We start from the raw sequence: 8,079 nt of genomic DNA, 5'->3' as shown, positions 1-8,079 counted from the left end.
CTGAGTTACAGTACAGTGGCCAGGGTCATACAGAGGTTTTCAAAGACGGGTTCCACTCGGAACAGAACTCGCAAGGGTCCGTCAAAGAAATTGGAGGAGGTGGTACCTCGGTGGTTAAGGCATTAAACTTTGGATCGGAAGGTCACAGGTTCAAATCCTACCTCCACCGAGCTGCCGATATTTTCTTGCCTACAGTCAAGCATGGTGGTGGTAGCGGTTCATTGAGGGAAACATGGATTCCAATATGTACTGTGAAAGTCTGAAGCAAAACATGATCCCCCCCCTTCAGAAACTGGGCCGAAAGGCAGTTTTCCAATAAAATAATGAACCCAAACAAACCGCCATGATGACAGCTGCCTTGATGAGGAAAATGAAGCTGAAGGTGATGGAGTGGCCAAGTATGTCTCCAGAGCTGAACCCTATTGAGCACCTGTGGGGGATCCTCAAGTACCATTGACTACTCTAAAATATATCCAAGTTTTATTTCTATAGTCTTGTCCTTTGAGAATATATACTAAAATGGCTGCTGAAATGTGAGGGGTCTACTCACTTTTGTGAGATACTGTAGGTTTAGTGAGCTAATAATTCTTTTTAACTACAGTATAAGGTTATATATATATATATATATATATATATATATATATATATATATATATATATATATATATATATATATATATATATATATATTTATTTTACACCTGCTACTGTATCAGGAAATTGTTGGTAAATAAACAAATCAGGGCTTTTCCCAGGCTGAAAAAAGTATTGAAACATTTTTAACCTGCAAAGAACAAACAAAATGCAATTATTTTTGTGTTCGATGTGATAATTTATTACATTTTATCTTTGATTTGATCAACTCTTTATTTTGCCATTTTAAGTGTTTATTTTTTCTTATAATACCCCAATGATCATGCAGGAATAGATATGCCTCTGTTTCTGTGAACAGCCTTTATTGTGAGATGTTTTGGGGAGGGGTTCAGGGCAGCTTTCTTTAGCAAATGACTAAATCTAGTGTGGTCTGATGCCTCTGGGAATTTCTTTTTTTCCCAGCACAAAATAAAACCTCGGTCCTGAACCCTATCAGACGAACACATTTTTTTCATACTTTTGCCATTTATGAGAACTCCATATATAACTCACAATGACCGACAGGTGTACATCACATTTATACAGAATATAATAGGAATTTCCAGTTTATCCACTGCTTCAACTTTAAGTAAATTGCTCCATTGAGCAACCAGATTATTCCAGTCTATGTGTTATGTCCTACTAATATATTTGCATCAACCAACAGAATGTTTGAACAGGAGAAAAAAACAAGGCAGGACTAATGACTGAAAACATCCAGTCAATTTAAAAGGTCACAGGAGTTCACCGTAGCAATGTTTGAGCTTTTCTCAAGAGGTTAAAAAAAATCTATACATTTGTATAAGAAGAAATGCCTATCTTGAGGAATTAACTTGGGGTAGATTAACATCATTCACCTTCAAAGACACTATTAACAATAATAAAGAACAGTGATGGCTCAGGGGTTAAGTCTTTGGGCTATTGATTATTGGTAGCTGCTTGAGCAAGACTTTTAACCCTCTCTGCTCCAGAGCACTGTATAATGGCTGCTCTTTGAACCTGTGCTTCTTAACAAGCTAGGATACATTATAAAATAGAATTTTACTGTACTGTAATGCATATGTGAGAATTAGGGACCTGTTTTTCTTCTAAAATCTCTTAAATGCCATATTCTTTCTCGTATTTGATCTCAAAAACTGAGCATTTGTTCATGACCAAAACCACAGCAATATACCATTTTTGCACATGGATGTTGTTGCCTTGTTGATAGGAATGGCCATACTAGCTAAAAACAGGAAGACTACAGTAACTCACAGTAAATCATTGTTGCATCTGTGGTGTACAGAAAAGCTTCTCAGAGCACACAACATAATAAGTAAACAGCAGAACACCACATTAGATTAGATTAGATTAGATTCGATTCAACTTTATTGTCATTACACATGTACAAGTACAAGGTAATGAAATGCAGTTTGGATCCAACCACAGTGCAATATCAGCAAGTGCAGGATATACAGTGTTTACATGATTTACATAAGTTAAATAGAATAGAATTATAGGACTATAAACAGTAATTTACAGATGTATATGTACTATGAATATAATATACAGATGAATATATATGTACTATGAACTGTCAGAAACAGGATGTGAAATCCACAGACTTAGTGTCATCTGGATGACCATAGTGCTGGAAAACGTGACCTGTATGTTGTAACCTGTAAAATAATAATGATATTTTGGCTTAACAAATCAGTGATTACAATTATAACAAATGTCTGCAACAAAAATCTGCAATGGTGAATGGTATAGTACTAGGAGAATTTGGTTTCAGAAGAATTATGTTTCATACCTGCCAAGAACTACGATCAGCAGAGACAACATCATTTAAAAAAAAATTTTGTGACTTATTTTTTTTATTTGAACATTTAAAAAAACTGTATCAGAGCAATGAACCAAATTCTCCTGTTACTATACCATTCACCATTGCAGATTTTTGTTGCAGACATTTTTTTAATAAGTGTAATCACTTATTTGTTAAGCCATGTTTAAGGTCAACATATCATTATTATCTTACAGGTTACAACATACAGGTCACGTTTTCCAGCACTATGGTCATCCAGATGACACTAAGTCTGTGGGTTTCACATCCTGTTTCTGACAGTTCATCATGTGTGCACTAAGGAACTACGGAAGTAAGATTTACTTTCAGGAGCTAACATCAGCCCAATCACCAAGCAGAAATCCAACTCTATTTATTTCTTGTTTCTTGTTTTTCTCTTTTCTCTATTTGGCAATTGCTTCCAGTAAGTTGCTGGATACTCAATTTTGCAGCTGGGATCATCTTAGGCAGCTAGTTCTCTGGATCTCCTGTCACACTCAAGGGTCACATTCGCAAGCTCTAAAGTATTTCTATGGCATTTATACATGAAAGAAACTTACACTTCCAGTACAAATTGATATGTGTTCATGTAAATAAACATCCTGGGATCAACATAGTAGAGCCCTACCCATTAGAGTAGCAGAAGGTACAAGCCTGCTGTCTCTCAGTAAGATATCCACTAAAGCTGGGGTGAGTCATGGACATAAATGATTTTGGGGAAATACAAATCTTTAGGGCACTCATGTGGGATCATCCACAACAGCAGAAGGTGAGTCACCATCTGTGCCCAGTACAAAGCCTTAGCATGAATCAGAGACTTAATTAACAGATAAGTTCTCTATTCTTTTATCATACACTGGTTTATAATGTGCACACCTGACCATTACACCAATTAACATATGCTTTTGTATATTCCATTCCAGATTAAACCCGCTTTCGCTGTTAAATAACCCCCATGTTTAAAAAAGACTTTACATAAAACGTTGTAGCAGTGGGGTTATAATAATTCCAGTTCATCCCAAGTGTTTATTTTTGTATAGTGGCATTGCTTATTAAATAACTTTTATCTGCACTTGCATCTGCATGTTGCTGTTCCATGACAGACTCTTAAAATAAAATCTTCTTGGAAAGCTAGGGTAGGAAAAAAGTCTACTGAGGAAAACTGAATAAAGTCAAGCTCGGGCATGATGATCACTTTGTTCTCACCTGCATCTATGAAATGGGTAAAGTATCTGTCATATATGTACTGAATACGTAATAACAGAAGCAGCACTTACTTTGTAGCTGGTTATTGCAGGGAAAGAAAATGAATGAAAAGATGGAAAGTTGTCTGTTTTGGCTGTTGGGTCGTCATAGTGGTTTCTGGGAGTCTGCAGCTGACTGTGACCTAATAGCATCAAACTCTGATGTCTGATGAAAGACTGATGTCCACATATTTCTGTTAGTATCGAGTTCTACTTTCATATGGCTCAATCCATAACAGAATCTCACAGGTTTTCTTAAGCTTTGTATTTTAAATAACCTGTTTCTTCGAGAAAAGCATACAAACAAAGCAAAAGGTGGGCACAATTCTAAATTAAAAACTCAAAATAGCAAATGAGGAGCACAGATATCGTAAATGATGCTTAGATGTTATGGTTTCCATTATTTGGTATCAAAAATGTCTTTTAGTGGACTTCTATACAACTAACTACTACTACGACTACTATACAACTAAACCTGGTTATCCTAAAAGGGTTTGAATGTGCAGATACTCAATTAAAGTGGTTGTAATGTAACAATCATAGACTGTCTGGCCTGTAATTATTTTCCTTTATTTGTTAACCAATAGTACAAAGCTAAAGGCCTAGCATCCATAATTATTATAGCTAAAACTCTTGACTACTCTATTGGAGCATATCCTGGTTTCTATTGGTAAGACCCAAAGGCTTGTTAGAACTTTTCCTGTTGTTCTTGTTTTGATGGAGAAGCAAGTGACATGGGTTTCTTTTTACTAAATTCATTATAAACTATTATAAATGATCTTTTTTTTACACATAAATTTACATGATAATGCATATAAAAGACGTCTCAAACTACTTCAGTCTTTGACAAACCCTGCCATGTTGTTGGCTTGGTCACTATGGTGATTGTGCTGCTTTGAGTCCCATTTGAGTAGAATGGAGTGGAAAGGAAGACAGACCTCATGTGGAGATCACTGAGTTGAACAGCTCAAGAGCCACACATTGAAAACCGGCATCTTTGTCCAGGCAAGCACATAAAGCCATATAAAAAGAGCAAGTTTCTATCTTCAGCACTCAGATTGTGAATTTTTTTCACACGGAGGGATTACACCATTTTAGACTGCTTCCTGCTGTGAAGACACAAACTGAGAATTTCCTTTCACAGCAATTCTTTTTTCCTCCTTTCTGTTTCGTTTTTTTAAAATATATTTTTTTAAATAAATGTTTAAGGTCTGCATATTTACAAGTAAATTAGGTGTTTCCACATAAAAAAAAGCCCATTTGACTTCAAAATGCCTAGAATTCCTCATGAGTTACATTATATATAATCATTTTACAATGTATCCAGGACACAGATATGGCTTTCAACCAGTTATAAAGCAATTAATAATAACATTCTTTGATTCTAACCATATATGAAGAATCTCCTTTAGATGATTTTCTTCTGACAAAATTCCATAATGGCAAAAGTTTTATACTGATATATAAAAAACAGTAATAAAGTGACTATGCACACATTTGCATAAATACTTTAATGTCTATTAGTTTATTCCGAGGAAGATTCTGATTTTTTTTTTACTTTATAAAGTGATGAAAACGTCCAAGTGATATTTACAATATTTAGTATTTTAGCCATTAAAAATATTGGAATCAAAGAAGGATGTTTTTGTCTTTCTGACTCTAAATCATGGCTCCAGGCCAAGAGGGTTAAAGCAATGCCAGCACCAGAGTATTGCAGAGATCTTTCTCATGTGCCATATTAATAATAAAAAACCCTCCATGTTTTGACAAACTGTTATTTCTCTTTCTTTGTTCCTCTCTGCTTGAAATGTCTCGAAAATCACCACATAAATCTCCTTTTGTTTTTCCAGGTCTTCACCACCATGTTGTGTTTTTTTCTTTCCTCCACAGCTCAACTCAAAGGCACGCTCAGTTTCCATGGTAACAGCAATCGTATTGTGCGAGCAATGAAGCGAGGAACATTTGCATTTTTTACCTTAAGCAGTAGCTGTCCACATAAACATATATCAGTTCAATGAGCCTTTAAGCTCAATGGAATAAAGGGATTAAAGGCTGACACTCCAGTTCATCATGACACTGATCGTGTTCATGCTGTACATTAACTACACTTGTTCATGTGCCTATATAATAGATGTGAATAGAAACTTGGCAAAAAATAATTTTGCTACGTTAGCACTACTAATGGTTGTAAATGAATTCAGAGGGCGGGAGACTCTGGAAGGGCAAACTGTAGATATTTTCATAACTAATGAGTCAATTTACAAGTCATTATTGATATTGTTAAAGTGTGGGATTCAGGCACTTGAGCAGGGAATAAAGCATAAGAAACAAAAGAAGAGATGTGGAGCCAATTGAGTCTCTCTCTTTCTCTCTCTATTTCTTTTTCCCTGGTGACCCTGGTAACAGAAATGAAGAGTTGATTCCAAATCCATGTAGTTTGTGAGTAGACTTCAAAACACTGAGGGCCAATGAAATACACTGATGAGGACTCAAAGGCTGTTTAAAAGCCACAAAGCAGAATCCAATTGAAACACAGCCACAAGCCTGTTTTCACACACCTTCACACACTGTGGCATTGTACATGAAAAGCATAATAAAAAATGAAGTGTCATATATTAATAAAAGTCATAAAAGTCGGTATCTATCATTATTTCAAATATTAATCTCTAGAATCTATTTAACATTTATCCAATAACATTTTTTTCCATAAGATTTTTACAAAATATAGACTTAGAATTCTATGAAATAATATTATGTACAATGATAATTATGATATTCTGACATTTCATTGTAAAATCAGTCTAAATGAAATTGTTTTGTGGAGGAAATGGTTGGAACATGTTATTCTGGTATGAATAAAGGGGAAAGTATACTATATGACCTGTAGCTGTGACTTGCCCATGGTTGTGATCAGCCAATGCACTGTGATTGATGCATATGCTCAAAATTATTCAGTACATTTGTACTAGTCTATTGCTGAAATGAACATATCGCAAGTGTAGTAGACAGAAAGATTATGCATTCTCATGCATTCACATCCAACAATAAATATAACAAATAATAATAATACTACTACTACTACTACTAATAATAATAAGATATAGCCCCTTTAAACAATACAGGTTTAACATGTTCTGAACAAAGGTTTAAAAAGTCTTGAACACAGAGGTAATGTATTAAATATTACAGGTTAATTTCTTTAGTTTAATGGTTTGTCTTTCAATAGCTCAAGGTCAGACTTATACCTTTTTCAGTAATTCCAATTCTCCACCCCAATTATCCCCACTCTCTCACTGAGAAGCCTGTCAGCACTCTCCACACTGGTATACTTATTGCCCCCTCACTGCTGCTTCTTTTCTCCTAATAGACCCGTTACTGTGGCAACCATATGCAGCACCAGCTCTGTACCATTTCCTTATTTCACAGAGGCATCAATTAGTGATAGTGACATGATGGAGCTTCATTTAAGGCCAAATTCTTCATCCCGAAGTTTGCATCAGAGTGCAGGAAAAATGAAGAGCATATCATAGAAGGTGACAAATATAGAGAAGAAATAGGAAAAAAACGAAATAATATGCCAATGCATGAATGCAGGAACATGAACATGCAGAAATATGAGTGCAGGCTGTCTGCAAAGAATTGAGAATAGAGTGAGAGCTTGTGTGGAGCTGGAAAGACTGAGCCAAGAAATTCTGTTACTGTAATTTGTAGTGGAACACACTCTAAGGAGATGAAAGGCTAATCTAAAATCCTGTTGTGTCAGGATACATCATATTATAGCTTTGTAGAAGTGCGATAAACAAATTGATCTCAGGAATTTGGCATGTTATGGCGGTTGCAGTCAGTTTTATGATAAAGATAAAAAGAAATAAAGACGACAGCTTTCAGAACAGCCGGTTCTTGAATCCGCTAAAGAGGGAGAAAAAAGTGTGAACTGACGTACTGGGTTGCAATATTCAGACTTTTAAGTAGCTTAGAGATTAACAAGCAAAGATTTTAAGTGTGGAATTTGTGCTTTTGTTACTGTATGGTCTAGTGGTTAGGATGCGGCGCTCTCACCGCTGCTGCCCGGGTTAAATCCCAGGTCAGGGAATCAACCCCAGCCACTCTAAGTGGCGGTCCCAAGCTCGGATAAATGGAAATGGTTGCGTTAGAAAGGGCATCCAGCGTAAAAACATGTGCCAAATCAAACATGCGGCTGATCCGCTGTGGCGACCCCTAATGGGAGAAGCCGAAAAAAAGTTACTGTATAATATTTGTAGTAACATGTGACTTGAATAGTCCAGTGTAAAAACTCTTACTTAACACTTAATCATTTTACACAACACGCCAACAGTTTATAGCTGGTAATGTTTAATATAATCTTAAAACCTGAAAATC

Source organism: Silurus meridionalis, chromosome 1, assembly GCF_014805685.1.
Source record: "Silurus meridionalis isolate SWU-2019-XX chromosome 1, ASM1480568v1, whole genome shotgun sequence".
In the NCBI taxonomy this organism is placed as follows: Eukaryota; Metazoa; Chordata; class Actinopteri; order Siluriformes; family Siluridae; genus Silurus; species Silurus meridionalis.
This window is presented reverse-complemented; position numbering follows the sequence as displayed.